We start from the raw sequence: 25763 nt of genomic DNA, 5'->3' as shown, positions 1-25763 counted from the left end.
AATGACACCACGGTGAACCACATGTCCTCCGGAGTGCCCACCCCACCAAGAGCAACCGAAGGAGTCCGCTTGTGAGTGGTGCCTGGGGTGGAAGCTCTTCATTTGTGACAAGCAGTGAATATAGTGTCAAAGCAGATTAGGCACTTTTGAGACTTTTTTAAAAATATTAAACAATATTTTGATGATAATAAAAAAAATTCTTATTGTTTTTAATCGCATTTAGTCACATAATTTATAATAGCACAGGTTTATAAAAGATGTTTAAGAATAGTTGGTAACTTAGTCTTATCTCAGATTTTCTTTGAAAATGGAGAATAAGGGAGTTAGTTATGAGTTAAAGAATATTTCAGGACGACAAGTTGACTATAAACACAAAAGGTACACTGATAGCAATTCTACAAACAGCAACTATGAATGTAACTTATTTAAGCCTATTGGTTCACACTTTTAAAAGCACCATCATTTCTTTAAAGTTAAGTACTGTAAATGGTTCATGAAAGTCTACTGTGGACAATGATATATTCAATCCACCTAGTTGGGGGGTGAGGAGTAAATTTATGTGATCATCCAATTCAGAGTCTGATTTGGGTTCAAAAATCAAACTGTGTTCCAAAACAGTCACAAGTAGCATCATCAGTTCCTCAGATAATACAGCTCCCAAAACTCTCATCCTCTTGGTGACCCTCCTTTTCTGCTTTGACTTACACATGCCTTTCTTTTAAAGAAGCAAAAAGTATAAAAAGTTCACCAAAATTCTGAAAGTCACAGTTTGTATAGCACTAAATGATGGTAGCTTTGGCATCTGACATTACAGTCAATTTTGTTAGAAATCTTTTCTTCATTCTGGGTCAAGGCAAGGTAAGATGGGATGAATAAGATTCCCAAAGGCAGAGTCTTGAGTTATGAATTATCCAGATGAGTGTACATGTGCATGCTGCAAAGCTGCCTTTTGTTGGTCTGCAATATGTTGCTGCTCAGAATGATCCTGGAAGTCCTTATTAAGAAAGTGTCTCCAGAGTAGAGTGCTCACTCCAGACTGTTTAGTTGAAGATTGGTTCTGCATTAGTAGAGGGACAGAGGGGAGGGAGCCCGGCTTAGGGAGACCACCACAAGGTATTATAAGTGGGGAAGTGCAAAATCTGAAGTTTTAGAAGTCTGCCACCACCAGGGTCATGCCTGGCTTAAAGGTGTTCCATTGGGGAAGGAGGGCAGAGACCTGGGAGTGGAAAGCATGGTCTGAAGATCCCCTGGGTCACAAGAATGGGTGCTGCCAATGTGCTGTACTGTTCCCAGACATAGGGGCAGGGACTCCAGCTGAGGGCAGCAAACCTGGGTGCCGGCTCTATGCTCTGCCCTGCCATAAACTATGAACCACTGCGGGGTCGTGGGACCACTTTCCTGGCACAGGCGGCAAACAGCAAAAGTGCAGTGACACCCTCCCCCAGAGGATCAGGGCAGGCCAGCGCTGCTGGAGTCCCTAAAATTTGGAGTTTTAACACCTAACCACGCACCTGAGATAAAACAGCTTGGACATAGGCAGGGTGAAGGGAGGGATCTGAGAAGCTGGGAACACAAGAGGGGTGATTGCTCTTTTGTAAGAGCTTCCTGAAGAGTGGTGGGCAAGAACTCTCAGCTCTGGGTTAGAGAGCAGGGCGCCATCATTTTCACCCTGCCCTTCAGCTTGTAAGTCTTCAGGGAGCAGAACAGGGCCACCTAGTGGTGGCCAGAGCCACTTACACCAAGCCCTGCCCAGCTGTGCCCTGCAGGCACATCTCCATTAGGCCACGCCCTCTTGAGAATCACTGCAACAGGCCCCCTCCATCAGAAGAACAGTATAAACACCTTGCACACACCAAGTCTACTGATCATAGAATGCTGCAGAGCTTCAGCTCTAGGAGAAATAAGATCTAGCTTCCTTTTTATTTTTTTTGTTTTTATTATTTTTTATTTTTTAGTTCCTTTTTAAATTTTTAAATTATTTTTAAAAATTTTATTTACATATATTTTTCATATATTTTTTATTTTATTTTTTATTTTTATTTTTGGATCTAACTTTTCTTAACAAGCAGACCAAAACACACACAGGATCTAGGTGTTTTTTTGTTTTATGGAGTTTTTAAATTTTTTTTCTGGATGAAATGACAAGAAGGAGGAATTCACCCCAAAAGAAAAAACAAGAAGTAGAACTAATGGCCAGAGATTTAATCAATACAGATAGAAGTAAGATGTCTGAACTAGAATTTAAAACAATTATAAGGATACTAGCTGTGCTTGAATACAGCATAGAAGACACTAGAGAATCTCTTACTGCAGAGATAAAAGAACTAAAATCTAGTCACACTGAAATTAAAAATGCTACAATCAAGATGTAAACCTGAATGGATGCCATAACAACAGGATGGATGAAGCAGTGGAAGGATCAGTGATGCAGAAGATAAAGTTATGGAAAATGATGAAGCTGAAAAAAGAGGGAAACAAATAATAGACCACAAAGGTAGACTTAGGGAACTCAGTGACTTATTAAAACATAATAACATTCATATCATACTAGTCACAGAAGATGAAGAGAGAGATAAAGGAGCAGCAGTTTTATTTGAGCTAATTAGAGCTGAAAACTTCCTTAATCTGGGGAAGGGCATGGACATCAAAACACAAGAAGCACAGAGAACTCCCATTAAATTAAACAAAAACTGGCCATTGTCAAAGCATATCATAGTCAAATTCTCCAAATACACAGACAATGAAAGAATCCTGAAAGCAGCAAGGGGAAAAAAGTCCTTAACCTACAAGGGAAGACAGATCAGGTTTGTAGCAGATCTGTCTACAGAAGCTTGGCAGGCCAGAAGAGAATGGCAGGATATATTCAATGTGCTGAATGGGAAAAATATGCAGCCAAGAATCCTTTGTCCAGCAAGGCTGTCGTTCAAAATAGAAGGAGAGATAAAGAGTTTCCCAGACAAAAGCAGAAGTAGTTCATGACCACCTAACCAGCCCTGCAAGAAATATTAAGGGATCTCTTTGAGTGGGGAAAAAATACCAAAAGCAACAAAGACTAGAAAGAAATAGAAAACATCACCAGAAACCAACTCTACCAGTAACACAATGGCACTAAATTCATATCTTTCAATAATCATGCTGAATGTAAATGGACTATATGCTCCAATCAGAAGACATAAGGTATCAGAATGGATAAAAAAACAAATCCATGCATATTCTGCCTACAAGAGATTCATTTTAGACCCAAAGATACCAGCAGATTGAAAGTGAAGGGATGGAGAACCGTCTATCATGCTAATGGATGTCAAAAGAAAGCCAGAGCAGCCATACTTATATTAGACAAACTAAATTTCAAACCAAACACTCTAACAAGAGATGAAGAGGGCACTATATCATAATTAAGGGGTCTATCCATCAAGAAGGTCTAACAATTGTAAATATTTGTGCCCCTAACTTGGGAGCAGCCAAATATATAAATCAATTAAAAACACCTTAAAGAAACTCTTTGATAATAATACAAAAATAGTAGGGGACTTTAACACCCCACTTACAGCAATGGACAAATCATCTAAGCAGAAAATCAACAAGGAAACAATGGCTTTGAATGACATACTGGACCAGATGGACTTAACAGATATATTCAGAACATTTCATCCTAAAGCAGCAGAATACACATTCTTTTCAAGTGCACATGGAACATTCTCTAGAATAGATCACATACTGGATCACAAATAAGGCCTCAACAAGTACAAAAAGATTGAGATCATACCGTGCATATTTTCAGACACAATGCTTTGAAATTTGAAGTCAGCCACAAGAAATAATTTGGGAAGGCCACAAACACAGGAGGTTAAACAACATGGTACTAAAGAATGAATGGGTCATCCAGGAAATCAAAGAAGAAATAAAAAAATACATGGAATCAAGCGAAAATGAAAACATGACAGTTCAAAACCTTTGGGATGCAGCAAAGGCAATCTTAAGAGTGAAGTATATTGCAATACAGGTCTATCTCAAGAAGCAAGAAACGTCTCAAATACACAACCTAACCTTACACGTAAAGGATCTAGAAAAGGAACAGCAAATAAAGTCTATAGCCAACAGAAGAAGGGAAATAATAAAGATTAGAGCAGAAATAAACAATATAGGAAAAAATGAGTAGATCAAAGAAACTAAGAGCTGATTCTTTGAAAGATAAATATAATTGATAAACCCTTAGCCAGATTTATCAAAAAGAAAAGAGCAAGGTCCCAAATAAATAAAATCATGAATGAAATAGGAGAGATCACCACCAACACCACAGAAATACAAATATTTATAAGAGAATATTATGAAAAATAATTTACCAACAAACTGGGTAATCTGGAGGAAATGGACAAATTCCTAGACACATACAAACTACTAAAACTGAAATAAGGAGAAATAGAAAATTTGAACAGACCCATAACCAGCAAAGAAATTGAATCAGTAATCAAAAATCTCCCAACAAACAAAAGTCCAGGACCAGATGGCTTCCCAGGGGAATTCTACCAGACATTTAAAGAAGTGTTAATTCCTGTCCTTCTCAAACTGTTCCAAAAAATAGAAATGGAAGGAAAACTTTGAAACTCCTTCTATGAGGCCAGCATTGCCTTGATTCCAAAACCAGACAAAGACCCCACTAAAAAGGAGAATTACAGGCTCATATGCCTAATGAAAATAGATGCAAAAATTCTCAACAAGATACTAGCAAATCAAATCCAACAGTACATTAAAAGAATTATTCACCACAATCAAATGAGATTTATTCCTGGGCTGCAGGGCTGGTTCAGTATTTGCAAGTCAATCACGTGATACACCCCATTGATAAAAGAAAGGATAAGAATCATAAAATCCTCTCAATAGATGCAGAAAAAGCATTTGACAAAGTACAACATCCAGTCTTGATAAAAACCCTCAACAAACATACCTCAACATAATAAAGGCCATCTATGAAAAACCCACAGCTAATATCATCCCTAATGGGGAAAAACTGAGAGCTTTTACTCCAAGGTCAGGAACAAGACAGGGATATCCACTCTCACCATGGGTATTTAATGGTCCTGGAAGTCAGCTTCAGCAATCAGACAACAAAAAGAAATAACAGACATCCAAGTCAGCAAGGAAGAAGTCAAACTTTCACTCCTTGCAGATTACATGACACTCTATATAGAAAACCCAAAAGACTCCACCAAAAAATGGCTAGAACTAATACATGAATTCAGCAAATCACAGGGTATAAAATCAATGTTCAGAAATCTGTTGCATTTCTATACACCAATAATGAGGCAGCAGAAAGAGAAATCAAGGAATTATTCCCATTTACAATTGCACCGAAAAGCATAAGATACCTAGGAATGAACCTAACCAAAGAGGTAAAAGATCTGTACTCTGAAAACTATAGAACACTTATGAAAGAAATTGAGGAGGGTACAAAGAAATAGAAAACATTCCATGCTCATGAATTGGGAAAACAAACATTGTTAAAATGTCTATACTACCGAAAGCAATCTACACATTCAATGCAATCCCTATTAAAATACCACCAGCATTTTTCACAGAGCTAGAACAAATGATCCTAAAATTTGTATGGAACCACAAAAGAATGTGAATAGCCATAGCAATTGTGAAAAAGAAAAGCAAAGCTGGAGACATCATGATTCCAGACTTCAAGCTATATTACAAAGCTGTAGTAATCAAGACAGTATGGTACTGGCACAAAAACAGACACATAGATCAATGAAACAGAATAGAAATCCCATAAATGGACCCAGAACTCTATGGTCAACTAATCTTCAACAAGGCAGGAAAGAATAGCCAATGGGAAAAAAAGACAGTTTCTTCAACAAATGGTGTTGGGAAAACTGGACAGCAACATGAAAAAGAATGAAACTAGGCCACTTTCTTAACCCATACACCAAAATAAATTCAAAATGGATAAAACACTTAAATGTGAGACAGGAATCTATGAAAATCCTAGAAAAGAACACATGCAGCAACCTCTATGACCTCAGCCATAGCAACTTCTTACTAGACATGTCACCAGAGGCAAAGGAAACAAAAGCAAAAATGAACTATTGGGACTTCATCAAAATAAAAAGCTTTTGCACAGCAAAGGAAACAACAAAACTAAAAAATAGCCTACAGAATGGGAGAAGATATTTGCAAATGACATATCTGATAAATGGTAGTATCCAAAATCTATAAAGAACTTATTAAACTCAACACAAAAAACAATCCAGATAAGAAATGGGCAGAAGACATGAAAAGACAGTTTCCCAACGAAGACATCCTGATGGCTAATAGACACATGAAAAGATGCTCACCATCACTCATCATCAGGGAAATACAAACCAAAACCACAATGAAATACCACCTCACACCCGTCAGAATGTCTAAAATTAACAACAGAGGAAACAACAGATGTTGGCAAGGATGCAGAGAAAGGGGAACCCTCTTGCACTGTTGGTGGGAATGCAAACTGGTGCAGCCACTCTGGAAAACAGTATGGAGGTTCCTCAAAAAGTTGAAAATACAACTACCCTATGATCCAAGCAATTGCACTACTAGGTATTTTTTAAAGATTTTATTTATTTATTTGACAGAGAGAGACACAGCGAGAGAGGAAACACAAGCAGGAGGAGTGGGAGAGGGAGAAACAGGCTTCCCACTGAGCAGGGAGCCCGATGTGGGGCTCGATCCCAGGACCCTGGGATCATGACCTGAGCCGAAGGCTGACGTTTAACGACTGAGCCACCCAGCCACCCCACACTACTAGGTATTTACCCAAAGGATATAAAAATACTTACTCAAAGGGACACATGCACCCCAATGTTTATAGCAGCACTATCTGCAATAGTCAAATTATGGAAAGAACCCAAATGTACATTGACTGATGAATGGATAAAGAAGATGTGGTATATATACACAATGGAATATTAGCCATCAAAAAGAACAAAATCTTGCCATTTGCAAAGATATCGATGGATCTAGAGTGTATTATGCTAAGTGAAATAAGTCAGAGAAAGACAAATATCATATGATATTACTCATATGTAGAATTTAAGAATCAAAACAGAACATCTGGGAGAGGGAAAAAAGAGAGAGGGAAACAAACCATAAGAGACTCTTGAAGATAGAGAACAAACTGAGGGTTGATGGAGAGAGGATTTTGTAATCCAAAATACATGAAATGTAAAATGTTTCAGCCACTTTGGAAAGCAGTCCAGCAGTTCTTTAAATGGTTAAACTTAGAGTTACCATATGACTTAGCAATTCTAGTCCTAGGTATATACTTAGGAGAAATGAAAACATATCCTCACACAAAAACTTGGACCCAAATGTTCAAAGCAGCATTATTCATAAAAGCCAAAAAGTGGAAACAACCCAAATGTCCCTCAACTAACGAATGGTTGAATAAAATGTGGCCTTTCCACACAATGGAATATTATTAAGTAGTAAAAAGAAATGAAGTACTTGTACATGTTACAACGTGGATGAACCTTGAAAGCACTTATACTAAGTGAAAGAAGCCAGTCACAAAAGACCATATCTTGTATGATTCCATGTATATGAAATGTCAGTAAATCCTATTTAGTACAATATTTCTTTTTGGACTGATGAAAATGTTCTAAAGTTGACTGTGGTGATGGATGCACAACTCTGTGAATATACTAAATGCCATTTATTGTACACTTTAAATGGGTGGATTGTATGGTATGTGAATTTTATCTCATGTCTATTTTTAAAAAGAGACTAATAAAAAAGTCTTGCTTGGAGAAAAAAAATTCCTGTCATGAGACACATCTGGATCATTGGGAAAGAAGAGGCCAAAAGCTGGTAGAGAGAGTGCTGCCAATGCCAGTGGGTAAATTACTTGTTCAGAAGAACAGGTAATGAGAATGTTTGGCAGATTTACTCTCCAGGGGGTAAATTAATAACTGGAATTAACCCAAGTTCAAAAAGGGCATTCTTAGCTAATTATGATTGTAAGAACCTGTCAGGTTTAGTAGCATGGTGGATATATGTTTACAGAGTAGGCTTAACTATAACATTATTGCCAAAAGAAATCTTGTAAATTAAAAGCATTAAGAGTTTTAAGTGTTTTCTTTGAATTAATGCATATTAGCAAAAAAAAAAAAAAAATACCCCGGACATATCTGACTAGTTTATAACCTGTATCCTTAATATATGGAGTTTACCTAATTCCATTAATTTTGTTTCTGTGTATTGTTGCAAGAGGAGTAAAAATGCCTACTCTTTGAAGCAATTTTCTATACTCTGTAGGTTCAAGAAGTGCTGTCTCTTATGCTCAGGCATGGGAAGGGGAAGGAAGGGTCTTATTAAAATGCCAATTAGTGGCTTTTGTATCAGGCTAAAAAATAATTCTGACCTAACTTAGAGAATCTATCAGTGCCAGTCTTGTTAAAGAGCTAATCATTCTCCTTAAACAAGGCCATTCTAATTGTTCAAATCTCAACTCTTCTAGACAGTTATTTCTGATTAAGAGGTCTGTCTGTCATTATCCAATCCTCAATCTTCAATGCTGACACCTCATGGGCTGGTTGCATGATGTAAATTGGAGTTGGAAGACATGGACAATATTTTTTAGTGTACATGATCTCTTCAAATAAACTAGAAAAATATTTCATTGATTGAGCCATTTTTATATTAATGGCTTCATGTATATAATTTTTTTCTTCACAAAACAAATTGGCAATAGTTATATTAGTTTTATTCCCATTTTACCAGTGAGTAAACTGAAATTTAGTGAGATTAACTAGGTTGCCCAAGGAACCAGGGATAGTTAAATTAGCGGGGCTAGTTTGAAAACTGCTTCCATATCATATCATGATTACAAAGCTCATGTTCTTAACCATTGTGTTTCTAAAGGGTGGGTCATGGAGAAAGTGTCCTTATGTCCTTTTTTGACCAGAGCAGTTCTCATTTACACCTGCTGACCTAGTGAATTGCTAAGAATGGCCCCCCCCCCCATTTTCTCTTATGGTAGCTATGAGAATATACCTTTCAGATCTTCAGCTGCAGGGAGTATAATTGACCAATGACTTCTTCTATCCTGTGGCTCCAGAATCAGACAAAGGAAAAGAGCATGGAAAACAATGGGAAGATTTGGGAGTGAGGCTGGTGTAGAATACATCACTTCTCCTCACATTCCATTGGCCAGAATTAAATTACAAGAGATTCTGGGAAATGTAGTTTAGTCATGTGACCAGGAGGAAGAGAACATGGATTGGTGAACAAATAGCCAGTGTCTTGTACAATCTGTAATATTTTTGTTATGCTTTTTATGTCTGGCAGCTTAGCTCAGTAACAATCAATAGGAAAAAAACCCTATTTATCTATTATATGGTCATAGAAACACAGAGTCCAGGAGGTGTAAAATGTTCATTTACTTTGGATTATCTTTTAGTATATACAGAATCTGCTTCAGATGGCATCTTGGAGACCTCATCTTATCTTTCTCTGTTCCCCCAATCTTTTGTCTCCTTTTCCCATGGTCACATTTATACTTCTACACCTCTATTCTTCCCTAGCATTCTAGTACTACCCTGAAGAGGAAGCATACCTACTTGAGGTTCTGAGAATCCTCTCCTGGTGCCACCAAAAGGGAAGAAGAGACCATTATTTGGAATGACATAAGGCAGCCCTAAATCCTTTGGATTCCTCAAAAAATGGGAAATCTACAGTTCAAACTAAGCTTTTTCTTGCTGATATTGACCACCACTCAAGGCATAACTTTAATGTAATTTATTTATATCCTACACATTCCTTAAACAATTTCATACTCTTTGATCCAGCAATTCTATTTTGAGGAATTAATCTTAAAGAATTAATCAGACAAGTTAAAAAGACATATTTGTAAAGATATTTTACTGCATTATTTATAAATAGTGAAGAACCAGATGCAAACTAAATGTCTCAATGTCTTACATTAGGAAATTGTTCCCAATATTTTTGAGTACACAATACAAAGCATGACTACCATGCAGCCATCAAAAATGATGACTTATATTCATATTTACTCAATAGAAAAATACTCATAATAGAGAAATGAAAAATTATATTACAAAATAGTAATTATAGCATGATTTTAATTTTTACATGTATATATTTTCATTGGAAAATATTAAAATAAAATATGGGATTAGAGAAAGGGAGATGAAGACAAGTCTCAAAAGATGGTCTGGTTTAGAAGCAGAGTGCTGACATTTACCTTGGTGTTTATGAAAGCAGTTGGTTCCCAATGTTCTCCACCCATTCTCTCATCTATCTCCTCCACTTTAGTAACTGTTAGAGGCAAATTCTCATTTAATAATTTCACTTAAATAGAAATCCAATAACATAGTATGAAGATATATTAAGTAACTTACCTAAAGGCACACAAATTAAATTTCTGAAATAGTGGTTCTTTTGTCCTTTGTAAAGTCAGTTACTTTGATTTTAATGTATTATGAATAAAAGCAATATTATAATATTTTTTCCCTTTCACCAAAATTTTAAAAACCTGTGATGGTTGGAAAAATAGGGATAGTAAGTCACTTTTGTGACTGAAGAGCAAAACTTAACAAAGACTTTAACTGATTTCATAGACAGTAGGCGAATGAAATAATGTGGTGGCCATGAGAATGCCTCTTGGATCTTCTACTCTGGGGTGCTCAATTGACTGGCAGCCCTAGCTGCTGCATTATGAAATCTTTCTTCATTCTGCTCCAAAACCACACTTCCCAGCCAATGACAGCTTGGCAGGGCTGCTCCCAGCTAATGACTTTGTACAGCAAAGGTACTAAAGCAAGCACATTCTGGAAAATGCAGGACTCCTCTTATGGGTGACTTAGGCTCACGGACTCCTTTATGGTATTGCCAGACTCTCTTAGAACTGCATTGCAGACTAAGTTGCTTCTACCCAAACTTTCTTCCTTCCCACTGTCCTTCCCTTGGGTTCAGACCTGCTTTGCAATCTCTTCCAGCCTCTCCCAGCTGCATCTCCATTTTCTTGTAGGCATGTCCCCTAACACATTTCTTGAACATTTAATCCTCTCTTGGCATCTGTTTCTCAAAAGACCCAAAATAATGCAAATAGTTCATAACATGTTCAAGAGATTAAAGATTAAATGATATGTATAAACACACTTGCCACAATTCAGGTGCAGACTTAGAGCCTGAAGAAAGCGTGTTCCCTTGTGGCTGTCATTTAGGGGTTCCATTGAAACCTAAACTAAAATTCTATTAAGATTTATTTCATTTTTAGGGACACCTGGGTGGCTCAGTTGGTTAAGCGTCTGCCTTCGGCTTGGGTCATGATCCCGGGGTCCTGGAATCGAGCCCCGCATCGGGCTTCAGCCCCACATCAGGCTCCTTGCTCAGTGGGGAGCCTGCTTCTCCCCCTGCCTGCTGCTCCCCCTGCTTATGCTCGCTTGCTCTGACAAATAAATAAAAAATCTAAAAAAAGACTTACTTAGGGGTGCCTGGGTGGCTCAGTCATTAAGCGTCTGCCTTCGGCTCAGGTGATGATCCCAGGGTCCTGGGATCGAGCCCCGCATTGGGCTCCCTGCTTGGTGGATAGCCTGCTTCTCCCTCTCCCACTCCCCCTGCTTGTGTTCTCTCTCTCTCTCTCTCCCTCTGTCAAATAAATAAATAAAATCTTTTTAAAAATTTTAAAAATAAAAGATTAATTTTTAGTGGAGTTCCTGAAGAAGTCTGCTAATAACACAATGATCAGAACTACTAATTACTCTGGCAGAGTCAGAACTTGGAGCCTACTATCAACTATCATCCAACAACATCATTGATCTTTAAAATTAAACTGTGTCTATCTTAGAATATTTACCACTGTTTTATTATTGTCCCTTAAATTCTCTGTGACTCTGTTTTCTTCATTTTGAATCATTTTCTTTATGGGTATCTCCTTGTGTTTAAGAGCAGTGGCTCTGCAGCCACGTTGTAGGGTTTGAATCCTTGCCCCAGGACTTACTGTGTGACCTTGGGCAAGTTACTTATATCTTTGCTTCAGTTTATCTACAAAATAGGTTTAATAATAATACCTATCTCCTAGGGTTATTATGGGGAGAATAGTGCTTGGGCCATAGTACATTTCCATAAATATTGCTATTGTGATCAGTATTAATTTATTGATCACCTCCTAGGTGCCAGGCAATGCCCTAGGTGCTCTGGGGGAAAACTGTGAGTGGAAAACAGTGTGATTGAGGAACTTATAGAACAATAGAAAAGGCTGGACATAAATAGATGCACAACCGTGGGATAAGGGCTATATCAAAGTAAAGTAGAAAGTGCATGGGTTCTATAAAAAAATAGCATAAAGTGGGTAGGGAAGACTCCCCAAGAGATATTAGTTACTCTTGAACTGAGTCCTGAAGGTTACAGAACTTGATTAGTCAAAGCAGGGCTTATAGAAGACAGCTTTTGTGGAGGTATATAGATGTAGAACTGCATAGGGTATTCCTGGCAGGTGCAAGGAATTTGATCTATCCAACTGAAGAGTGGGAGGAGAAGCACTCAGAGGCCATCTTCAGAGGTTGGCCTTGACTTTCATGCAATGGAATCTAGATTTCATTCCTACGGAGTGGAGGATCATTAATGAAGGAATTAGAACAGGCAAGGAATATCACCAAGGATGTATTTTAGAAAGCTTTTTCTCTGGCAAATTTATGGAATAGAAACCAGGTATGGGAAAGACTCAAGAAAGACAGGAATACCAATAGGGAAGCTCTTATGATAGAGCCAGAAAAGGAGATGGCTGGAAAAACCAGAATAGAGAATACAAGAAGGGGAACAAATTTGTAGGAAGAGATCATCACTTTTGTTTATAGTCTATTGAATACCATAAAGGACTTGAAGTGGCTTGCATAAAATACACAGGAAAAAAAGTAGTTAAATAAATAAAAAATAAAACACTAGGACCAGGGGGAATACAGATTAGATTAGGAAATATGGGCTGGAATATAAATAAGATTTAAATAGGCCAAACTTTCTGGGCATGAGCAGGTACTACCCTTGAAGCCAAAATGAAAAAAATTGATTTGGTGTATAGTTGATCAACTATGCTATAATCAGTTTTATAATCATTACCCTCAAAAGCAGGAGCTAGTGAGCCTGATTGGAATGTTGTGTTTAGGTGTCTCTGGGAATCTAACTAGAAATGTCAGTAACATTTCTATGCATGGGTCTGGTGCTCCAAAGATAGGCCTGGGCTGGAGAAACACATGAGTGAGGCTTCATTGTCCATGTGGTCATCAGAACAATTGTATAGATTGAACTCTTCCAGGGACACCATGTTAGCCAACTTTTTGGCAAAGTAAACTACTGGTATTGGATAAGATGTTTTCTATGACCCTTTTAGCTCTAGCATCCCATGGTGTCACATTTCACAGACAGGATGCTAACTGTATCATTCATTAAATTATTGATTGGGCAACTATTTATTGAGAACCCACTATGTGTCAGGCACTTTTCCAAAGACTGGGAATATGACAGTGAATGAAACAAAAATTCCCATTCTCATGGTTTACATTCTAGTGGGAAACTAGGGGATCTTAGCTCACCACCTGTCTGCTAACTTGGAAAGATCTGGAAATCTGACAAGAAATAATTTAGATCTTCTCTAGGGGTAGAATTAGGAGTTGGTTGTAGTCAGGATCTTAATAGTAACTCCTAATATACAGAGGATCTAAGAGTGTGAGATTTTCTAGCCTCAGGGTAGCCAGACCTTCTGGGCTACTTCACGTTCAGTTGGATCCAATTCAGTTTAGTCTGATTCCCTCAAAGCAAAATGTGTCCAGTTCAGAGGGGTAGGTGAAGGAGAACTTGTGGAGCAAGACATCATTGCCTGTGTTCTAATTTTCACATGAACCAGATATTTAGATTATATAAGTCATTTCATTCTTGAACTTCAGAACCAAGCCAACTTACTCAACATTTTCCTACTCTATCAAAAAAAAATGTAAACTTTATTGAGTATCTTGTCCATCTGGCTGCAGTAGTACACAGAGGCATAATGCCTTCAAGTTCTCCTTTCTTACCTCCTTATGCATTGATTGAATTTTATTTTTGCTTTTATTCCAAATTTTTAACTTTTACTAGATTGGAAAATATACTCTTTCTATTTTTTGTGATTGCCCTAGAATTTTTCTTATGCTTATTTATCAAGTCTAAAGTAAATAAATAATGTTATCTTCCCAAATAATTAAAGTACCTTAAAACTAATCACTCTCTACTCACAACTTCTATGCTTTCATTGACCATACAATCACATAATTCTATTTTGAATTTTAACCCTGAAAATTATATACTATTGATATCAATACATGCTTAATTTTACCTATGTGTTGACCATTTTACATGCTCAGCATTCTTTCTTTCATCTCATACATTCTTTCTGTGTTCATTTTCTTTTTCCTGGAAGTAGAAGTTCCTTTAATGATGCTATTGGTGATTAGACCATTAAAACAGTACTAGTAATAATAATGATGATGATGATGATGATGATGATAAAAGTCATAACTACAGATTTTTGCATGTTTACCATGTGTCAGGGACTGTGCTAAATGTTTTAAATGGATTATCTCTTTTAATCCTCACCAAAAACCTGTCAGATACCATTATCATCTCTATTTTACAGATAGGAAAACTGAATCTTAGATTAAGAAACATGCTTAAGGGCACGCAACTAGACTGTAAACCTTTCTGTCTAATTCCAGTGCTTATGCTTCTAACCATTCTTCTTTCACCCATACAACTGGGGACGTATGTCAGAATTTCTTCTACAGCCTGTTGTGTCTTACTTGTCACTAGGCTTATAGATTCTATTTGTGAATAGGATGTTTAGCACCAATTGAAGCCTCGTGAATAGATAGTGCATTCTCATTTAACTTCCTGAGAAATTTTTTTTTTTTACATATAAAGCTGTCATCACAATTCAGAGTCCCACTGTGGCTATGCATCAATAAGAATATAAATTGTAGACAAACTGTACTACAATGCCACATCATCAGTCATGTTGCAGCAGATCTAACTTCAAGCTATCTTAGCCTAAGCAGAAGGAAACCATCATTCTCAAGTGACCTACCATCCAAAACATTGTTATCCATTATTCAAAGTATGCATGCATGTTGAAATTTTCCTCTTCTAGGACCTCTTGAAGTTACTTTCTTGGGCACCAATGTCCCCAAATCATAGTAAGAGTTTTGTTCAAAATAACTAGGAACAGAAAGGAATATTCTGTGATGCCTCATTTTGTGGTGCTAAATCTCACCATAAACCATCCGTACATTATTCATATAGATTTGCTTTAAATCTTGATGAGAAGATTACATTATTGAAATGAAATGTCATTCAGGTACCGTCAGGTAACTAGTCACCATCTTAAGGCTTGGCATAGCCTAAGAGAGGTGCTGAATGGAAAGCTCAGTTGCATGCAGTGGAAAGAAAATTCTATGATGTTCTGAAGACTTCGCTAGCACCATTTAAAATGGGAGCTACTCTGGGGTGCCTGGGTGGCTCAGTCAGTTAAGTGTCTGCTCAGGTCATGACCTCAGGGTCCTGGGATCAAGCCCCACGTTGGGTTCCCTGCTCAGTAGGTAGTCTGCTTCTTCTCCCTCTGCCCCCCCCCACTCGTTCTCTCTCTCCCTCTCTCTCAAATAAATAAATAAAACCTTTAAAAAATAAAATAAAATCAGAGCTACTAGGGGTTACTTCTCAACAAATTTTATAGGGTAAGTTAAGCATCTCTTCTCAGACTTTTGGCCGTGAAAAAAAATAAAGATAAACCAAAAGTGACAAGCATAGGAAAGCTGGTGAGGCTGTACTGATATCACATGAAGTAGACTTCTCCAAGACAAAGTAAACTACAGGTGTTACCAGGAATAAAGAAACATTTTAAAAGAAAAATAGTCTATATATTGAGAAGGCATAACAATCCTAAATGTGCAGCCATCTAATAACAGAGCTTTACTATATGAGGGAAAAAATACCTTACAGAACTAAAGGAGAGAATGGAAAAAAACACAATCAGAGTTGGAAGTTTTATTTTATTTATTAATTTTTAATGAATGAATGGAATGCTTTATTATTTTTCCTTGGTGTTTAATAAATGATCACATAACAGCTTAAAACAACATCTATTTATTATCTCAAACCCTATTTGTGAACCTTTATTATCACTAAATTTTTGTTTATTGTTTCTTCTTTTTAAAAAAATTTTATTTTTTATTCCAGTATAATTAATGTACAGTGTTATATTAGTTTCAGGTGTACAATATAGTAATTCAACAATTTTATACATTACTCACTGCTCATAAAGATAAGTGTACTCTTAATCCCCTTCACCTGTTTGACCCATCTCTCCCACCTACCTCACTTCTGGCAACCATCAGTTGGTTCTCTAAATTTAAGAGTCCTGTGTTTTGGTTTCTCTCTTTTTTTCTTTGTACATTTGTTTTGTTTCATGAATTCCATGTATGAGTGAAATGATATGGTGTTTGCCTTTCTTCTCTGAATGATTTATTTTATTTAGCATTATACCCTCTAGATCCATCCATGTTGTTGCAAATAGCAAGACTTCATTCTTTCTCATGGCTGAATAATATATATATATTACTCTATATATCCATAATTTGGCTATTGTAAATAATGTTGCAATAAACATCGGGGTGCACATACCTACTCAAATTATTGTTTTCATATTTTTTGGGTAAATACCCAGTAGTGGAATTAGGGCAATTCTGTTTTTTATTTTTTCAGGAACCTCCATACTAACCTCCACAGTGGCTGCACTAATTTGCATTCCCACCAACAGTGCACAAGGGTTCCTATTACTCCACGTATTCACCAATGTTTGTTTCTTGTGTTTTTGAGTTTAGCCATTCTGACAGGTGTAAGGTGATAGCTCATTGTGGTTTTGATTTGCATTTCCCTATGATTAGTGATGTTGAGCTTCTTTTCATATGTCTGTTGGGCATGTATATGTCTTCTTCAGAGAAAATTCTGTGCATGTCTTCTGCCCATTTTTTTAATTGGACTATTTGGTTTTTTTGGAGCTGAGTTGTACAAGTTGTTTATACATATTGGGTACTAACTCTTTATTGGATATGTCATTTGCAGATACCTTCCCCCATTCAGTAGGTTTGTTTTTAATTTTGCTGATCATTTCCTTTGCTGTGCAAAAGCTTTTTATTTCAATGTAGTCCCAACAGTTTATTTTTGCTTTTGTTTCCCTTGCCTCAGAAGACGTATCTAGAAAAATGTTGCTATGGTCTATGTAGACAGAAAAACACTGCCTGTGCTCTCTTCTAGGATTTTTCTGGTTTCAGATCTCACATTTAGGTCTTTGATCCATTTTGAGTTTACATTTGTGAATGGTGTAAAAAAGTGGTCCAATTTCATTCATTCCCATGTAGCTGTCCAGTTTTCTCAGCACAATTTGTTGAAGACACTGTCTTTTTCTCATTGCATAGTCTTGGCTCTTTTGTCAAATATTGATTGACAATGTAATTTTGGGTTTATTTCTGGGTTCTCTGTCCTGTTTTATTGATCTGTGTATCTATTTTTGTGCCAATACCATACTGTTTTGATTACTACAGCTTTGTGGTATAACTTGAAATCTGGGATTGTGATACCTCCAATTTGCTCTGCTTTTTCAATATTGCTTTGATTATTCAGGGTCTTTTGTAGTTCCTTACAAATTGGAGGATTGTTTGTTCTAGTTCTGTAAAAATGTTGTTGGTATTTTGATAGGGATTGCATTAAACCTGTAGATTGCTTTAGGTAGCATAGACACTTTAACAATATTCTTCCAATCCATGAGCATGAAATATCTTTCCATTTCTTTGTGTCATCTTCAATTTCTTTCATCAGTGTTCTATTAGTTTTCAGAGTATAGTTTTCACCTCTTTGGTTAAGTTTATTCCTAGCTATTTTATTTTGGTGCAATTGTAAATGGGATTTTTTCTTAATTTCTCTTCCTGCTGCTTCATTATTGGTGTATAGAAGTGCAAACGTTTCTGTACATTGATTTTTTTATCTTGTGACTTTACTGAATTCATTTTTCAGTTCTAGTAGTGTTTTTTTTTTTTGTAGTCTTTAGGGTTTTCTGTATATAGTATCATGTCATCTGCAAATAGTGACAGTTTTACTTCTTTCTTACCAATTTGGATGCCTTTTATTTCTTTTTGTTGTCTGATTGCTGTGGCTATGACTTCACATCCAATATTGAATAAAAGCAGTGAGAGTGGACATCCTTATCTTGTTCCTGACCTAAGGGGAAAAGGTCTCAGTTTTTCCCTATTAAGGATGATGTTAGCTGTAGGTTTTGCCTATAAAGCCTTTATTATGTTAAAGTACGGTCCCTCTAAACCTACTTTGTTGACAGTTTTTATCATGGGTGGATGCTGGACTTTGTCAAATGCTTTTTCTGCATCTACTGAAATGATCATATGGTTTTTATTCTTTCTCTTATTGATGTGATGAAGCACATTGATTGATTTGTGAATATTGAACCACCCTTGTATCCCAGGGATAAATTCCACTTGATTGTGGTGATTAATTCTTTTTAATGTATTGTTGAATTCAGTTTGCTGGTATTTTGTTGAGGATTTTGCATCTGTGTCCACCAGGGATATTGGCCTGTAGTTCTCTTTTTTAGTGGTGTCTTTATCTGGTTTTTGAGTCAGGGTACTGCTGGCCTCATAGAATGAATTTGGAAGTTTTCCCTCCTATTCTATTTTTTGGAATAGTTTGAGAAGAATAGGTCTTAACTTTTCTTTATTTTTTTTCCATTACTGTAGTTTTACTATCTATATATGTTTTATTATATTATGTTAGTCACCATACAGTACATCATTAGTTTTTGATGTAGTGTTCCATGATTCATTGTTTGCATATAACACCCAGTGCTCCATGCAATACGTGTCTTCCTCAATACCCATCACTGGGCTAACCCATCCCCCCACCCCCCTCCCCTCTAAAACCCTCGGTTTGTTTCTCTGAGTCCATAGTCTCTTGTGGTTCATCTCCCCCTCTGATTTCCCCCCTTCATTTTTCCCTTCCTTCTCCTAATGTCCTCCATGCTATTGTTTATGTTCCATAATTAACTCTTCTTTAAATGTTTGACAGAATTCACCTGTGAAGCCATCTGGTTCTGGACTTTTGTTTGTGGGGAGTTTTCTGATGACTAATTCAATTTCATTGCTGGTAATTGGTCTCCAAATTTTCTATTTCCTCCTGATTCACTTTCAGGAAATCATATATTTCTAGCAATTTTTCTATTTCTATTAGGTTGTCCAGTTTATTGGCATATAATTTTTGAAAATATTCTTTTATGATCCTCTGTATTTCTGTGGTGTCAGTTGCAGTTTCTTCTCTTTCATTTGTGATTCTGTTTATTTGAGTCCTCTCCCTTTTTTCTTTTTTTTTTTTTTTTTTTTTTTATCAGTCTGGCTGAAGGTTTATCAATTATGTTGTCTTTTTCAAAGAACCAGCTCTTGGTTTCATTGATTTTGTTCTACTGTTTTGTTTTCCTAGTTTCTATTTCATTTATTTCTGGTCTAATTATCATTACTTCCTTCCTTCTGCAGGTTTTGGGTTTTGTTTGTTCTTCTAGCTCCTTTAGCTATAAGATTAGGTTGTTTATTTGAGATTTTTCTTGCTTCTTGAGGTAGGCCTGTATTGCTATACATTTCCCTCTTAGAACAGCTTGTGATGTGTCCCCAAAATTTTGGGTCATTTTGTTTTCATTTTCACTTATTGCCATGTATTTTTTGATTTCCTCTTTGATTTCTTGGTTCACGCATTCATCATTTAGTAGCATGTTATTTAACCTCCATGTATTTGTGTTCTTTCCAGACTTTTTGTTGTGGTTGATTTCTAGTTTCATAGCATTGTAGTTAGACAAGGTGCATTGTATGGCTTCAATCTTTTTGAATTTTTTGAGACTGCTTTGTGACCTCATATGTTATTTGTTCTGCATAACATTCCACATAAACTTGAGAAGAATGTGTATTCTACTGTTTTAGGGTGGAACATTCTGAATATATGTTAGTGCCATCTGGTCCAGTGTCATTCAAAGCCACTGTTTTCTTTTTGATTTTCTAATTTGGTTGATCTATCCATTGATGTAAGTGGAGTGTTAAAGTGCCCCACTATTATTGTATTACTATCAATTACTTCCTTTATGTTTGTTAATAGCTGCTTTATGTATTTGGGTGCTCCCATGTTAAGTGCATCCCTTTACGATTATATAGTTTCCTTCTTCGTCTCTTTGTTTTAAAGTCAATTTTCTCTGATATAAATATTGCTACCTGGCTTTCTTTTCACATCCATTTGCATGATAAATGTTTCTCCATCCCCTCACTTTCAATCTATATGTATCTTTAGTTCTTTTTTATTACTAAATAATGAATGGGTCAACCAAAAAATCAAAGAAGAAATTTAAAAATTACATGTAAAAAATTAAAATGTAAACACAGTGGTTCTAAATCTTTGGATGCTGCAGAACTGCTTCTAAGTGGGGACCTAAAGGCTACAAAGGAGTTAGTCTACTGAAAGGGGAGAAAAAGGATGTCAGTGTGAAGGTCCTAAGGTAAAGAAAATGATTTTTTAGAGTATCTAGAAGAGGTGGAGGGAAAGGAAGGCGGGGGCACCATCCTGTAAGGCCTTGTACACAACTCTAAATATTTTGTCCATTTTTCTAAGGGCAATAGGAACCTATTCAAAGACTGTAATCAGGACAGTAACAAAATCAGCAATGCAAATGGCAGTTGACATCTTCAGTAAGCATTCACTTCCTCTGCAGTTTGGGGAGAGGGGAAAGCTTTTCTGATTTGGCCTCTGAATTTTCCACATACAAGTTTCCTCAGTGTTGTAAATTGCAGCTTATCTCTCTATGCTGCCTCACTCCTGCTCACTCCATTGCAGTTGAAGCTTGGACATTAGGCAGAATTCCCTGATGGGCTGCAGCACCTTCATATGGCCCCAGTGAGAGAGAAATGAGGCAGGACACAGTTTCCTCTTTCATTCTCTCCATTTATCCTAATAGTTTCACCCTTTAAATCTGTATGGATATTAGAATTCCTTTAATGGCTGAGAATTACAGTGGAGTAGGAAAGAAAAAAATCTAAAAGAGCACAACAAATATGTTTACCTACATAACCAAAGAGAAAGCACCAGTATGTATGTGGGGAGGTGTCCAAATTCCAAACCCATATTCTCAGATCCACTTCCTCTTCAAGAGAACCTTCTTCTAATATCCATTTTGCAAATCTTTATTGAACTTTCAGGACAGCTTTCCAGTGCACGCATGTTTTGTTCTCAGCTCAGGATATATCTCTCTGCTCCCACCAATTTCCCTAAATCTGAGCTATTCGATCTATAACCATGATCTAGAGTCCAGCAGGACAATCCGTAGTAATCTCTGACATTTTGCCTCCCATAGAAACATCTAGGTGTGTATTGGCACCACTCTTATATTCTAATTTGAGCTCCTCTCACCAGCATGAGTTGCATACAAATCTCTACTTTTCTGATTGCTCAATGGTTAACTGTTAGAACACATACTTATGTGTACCCACATATGCTCACCCATAGTCTTCAGAGGACAAATGCTATTTGGTAGAGACAGTACAAACAAGCCCCATGAGAAGGAAAAGGCAATAATTCCCTAAGGTTCCATAATTTACAAGGTCACATCTCTCCCAAAGGAGTTAGTACAGTACATAATTATGCAAAGCAGTGTTATTTCCTTTCTATTATCCCCTTCTCTCAAATTGTACCTTCTTGAGCCTGCCAAGAATAAGAAATGGCCCATTACTAAGCCATATACCTCTTAATGACCACTCAGCTACACAAAGACCTGGTTAAATCTTGAAATTACCTCTTGAAATTTTCCAATTAGCTATTAGACAAAGGCCATCCATCTCCCTAGCCTCTGTCTTGGGAGGAGGGCTTTGGTGCTTGGAAAGTAGGGGAAATGAGTATAATCAGTTTTGCATTTTTATCAGAATATCCTGAGTGGTAAGTGGAAAGTGATTGCAGGGAGGAATGTAAGAGTGCATGCTGTGGGACCAGAAGGAGAAAAAGAACAGGTACATTATAGTCTTAATTTTGTAGTCAAACAACTCACCAAAAAAAGTTCAGAGAAAGGAACTTTGTCAAGTAAGGTATGTTCTAGTTTACACTATAGAAATTACACTGAGAAGACGGTGTCTTAGAAAATTTATAGAGTTTCATGAATGTGGATTATCACTATTTTATAAATAGGAGGGAAAATGTAATAAAGAGAAATGGCACCCCCCCAAAATCACCAAACAGTGATAGAATCTAAGATCTGTACAAACTAATATAATCTTTCCTTCATCACTTTTCAAAGGGACCCCCACATCAACAACAACAAAAAAATTCCAGAAACATTGTGTGTGATCATGACCACTTTATAAGCATTTGGATCAAGTTGATACAACTGGAATAACTATGTGGCTTCTGTTCTAAAATTAACTTAAACAAATGATATTCAGAAAGCACAATTCCCATACCTCAGATACTCTTCCTCAGAAATGAGATTTCAACTTTTCTGACACTAAATTTGGGGAGAGGTGTCAAATCATTATAATAACTACAAGCTGGACCCAGCTAAAATAGCATTTTAGCAGCCTGCCACTGTCATACAATCAACTGCACACCCACTGCTGGACTTGATACACAATTGTGGCACCAAAAAAATGATTAGAATGTACTTCTTGGTGCCAAGTATTGCAGTGCAACAAATTAACCTTTGACCAGAATAATTATTTTCCCACTTTCTAGATGTCTCAGTCAGTTAAGCATTTTTAGATCAATGCAACCATATGTCCACCTATAACACTTGAGTTGAGAGACTGTTTACTTGCAGAATAACCCTCTGTCTCACAAAGAACATATTACCTCTTCCAACTTAGAAGGGTGGGCAACTGACGATTTCAAAGTATTTGGCACACTAAACAGTCCAAAAGTGCTACCTATTTGCATCATGTAAGTATATTGTATTTCAACATTCTCACACAAAATTGACCCAAACCAATAGTTTTTCTACAAAATGTTTCCAATGCTTTATTTTTCTCAGGATTGTCAAGATCAATATCTTTCTCTGCACCATATATCTTTGTGGCAGTAATTAGCTTTGTAGAATTGTTAGAGAAAAGTAGGTTTCCCTGGAGAAGAAAAATCTACAAATTGTTACATATATAAAGGCAATTTTAGGAGGAAAATGGTACAGAGTGGGTAGTTGATCTAAATAGTCTAGATTTATTCCTTAAGTCTCAATGTTTCTTATTTTTATATTTCTGGACTTTTAGCTAAAGTACAACACTATTATTATTAAGTTGCCCCTTATAGTCATCTTTTGTAGAAGCCTAATTTATATCTAAGGTTGCAATGTTCAGGATTACAAGTATTCCGGTTTATTGGCAGCTTACTTCTTCCATAAAAATCTCTGTGGAAACCTTACTGCAGGGCAACCCCTCAAAAATTGTGTCTCATTTTCTACCAAATAAATGTAATAATACAAATGTGCTCTCCTAAAAGGAGACCCCATGGGACCAAAACAAGCCATAAACAAAAATCAAGACAGTGATAACATTCTTCAGTCACAATATTTTATTGTGTATAAATATATTTTTGTGAATTCTGAATAAAATTATAATTGTTAAAGTTTTATCCAAGGGTGTTAAATATGATGAAAGAAAAATTCCTTCTTTCTAAAAAGAAGGAATAGTTAATGCTTGAGGGCTTTAAATGGCCATTTAACTTTTTATAGAACATATAGGAGTTGACTTATAAAGGACTAAAGAACGCATCCACTGCATCTCTCCCTTTTGCTGGACAGATCCAAAAGAAAATACTTTGGCATAGTGTATAACTTCTTTTCTAAAAAAGACAAACAGTAGGGGCACCTGGGTGGCTTGGTCGTTAAGCGTCTGCCTTCGGCTTAGGTCATGATCCCAGGGTCCTGGGATCGAGCCCCACATCGGGCTCCCTGCTCCGCGGTAAGCCTGCTTCTCCCTCTCCCACTCCCCCGCTTGTGTTCCCTTTCTCGCTGTCTCTGTCAAATAAATAAAATCTTTAAAAAACAACAACAACAACAACAAAAAGACAAACAGTACACTTTGTTTTGTAGAACAAGGTTATAGGGTATAGTGAAAGGGGCACATGTTTTGGAATTAGAGACATATGACTTCAGATACTGGTTCTGTGACTATTTTGCAATGTGGGGCTCCATTTTCTCAAGTGAAGATGGATAAAGCTAACTGGAAGAGATTGCTATATGAATTAAATGAAATGTGTATGAAAGCACTTAGTTCATTGGGCACCTGGGTGGCTCAGTCGTTAAGCGTCTGCCTTTGGCTCAGGTCATGATCCCAGGGTCCTGGGATCGAGCCCCACATCGAGCTCCCTGCTCAGCGGGAAGCCTGTTCTCCCTCTCCCACTCCCCGTGCTTGCATTCCCTCTCTCACTGTGTCTCTCTCTGTCAAAATAATAAATAAAATCTTTAAAAAAAAGGAGGCACTTAGCACAGAGTAAGTGCTCAATCCTCTCTGGTCCTTTCACTTTAACAGAAATGATTTTCATTGGATTTAAGTGGGGTTTTTGAGAAGCCCAAAGTGGTTTTCCCCAGGAACATAACAGTTTCATTGCAAATATTGAGGAAAAGCAAGAATGGATTCATTTCTATTGTAGTATTTCAGGAGATCATATAAAATGTTAAGGACAGAGAGGCTATTAACCCTAAAACAATTAACCTATAAATACTGACATCATCACACCTACCAAATTTATCAGTTATAAAGATCAGCAAATTTATAGTATCAGTTTCATTCTTTGTCTGGCTTTAGAATGACTATAGAATGATATTGGCCACAAGATGATTGATACCTCATAAAGATGATTGAAAATACAGAAGGTACAGAGCCTGAAAAAAACTAGCCTCATTGTATTTTTTCTATAAGAAAAAAAGATGGATGGCTAATTTGATTAGCATAAAAGTATATATTTTACTATCTTAAGTACAATGTATGCTTGCCTGTTGTAAAAAGGTGGCTTGTTGACTTAAGAAGCTTGATCAGTTTTGTACCCTGCAAGACGATTTTTTTTTCCTAGTATAAGTGGAATACATATTCTGAAATTCTTCCATTTATACAGAAAGGAGCATTTTCCTAAGAGGCAGTGTGTCATCTCCTCCTCCCCACATAAGCCTCTTTGTTTACTTTCCTTTCCTCTCACTCACATCTTGACATTTGTATTGATCTTACCACTATATCTACATCATTTTAACTGTTCCTCTTTTTGTCTTTCCTAATTATCAGATCTTCCTTTCCATATTTGGTGTACCAGTTTTGGAATAAGGGCTTGAGGACAGTGCCTGCCAGCACCCACAAGCTTCACAGAGGTCCACAGAGGCAGCAGAAGAGCCAGAGCTATATTTGATAGAATTAATGTGGAGAGTTGTGAAGGCTGGGCTGTCCCTGGGGGGCATTGGTGTGCTGGGGAAGGAAGGCTTTTTCAGGGAGCTTTAAGCCAAGACTATGATCAGGAAGGAAACCACCCATGGTGTTGAGTGGCCCCATTGAGGGTACAGAGAATAAAAAAGAGCCATGAGTATTACCTTGAGGAGGATATAGAGGTGATAGAAACAAATCTCCTCTGACCACATTTCCAGAATTTCAACATTGCTTTTCTGTTAATGGTAC

General features: G+C 36.9%; 1 pseudogene; it reads right to left on the bottom strand.

Moving 5' to 3' along the window:
• Positions 1–233: 233 nt before the first annotated feature.
• Positions 234–1067, bottom strand: LOC116622814 (annotated as a pseudogene).
• Between the last annotated feature and the right edge of the window lie 24696 nt (positions 1068–25763).

This window comes from Phoca vitulina, unplaced genomic scaffold, assembly GCF_004348235.1.
Source record: "Phoca vitulina isolate PV1807 unplaced genomic scaffold, GSC_HSeal_1.0 scaffold55, whole genome shotgun sequence".
In the NCBI taxonomy this organism is placed as follows: domain Eukaryota; kingdom Metazoa; phylum Chordata; class Mammalia; order Carnivora; family Phocidae; genus Phoca; species Phoca vitulina.
This window is presented reverse-complemented; position numbering and strand designations above follow the sequence as displayed.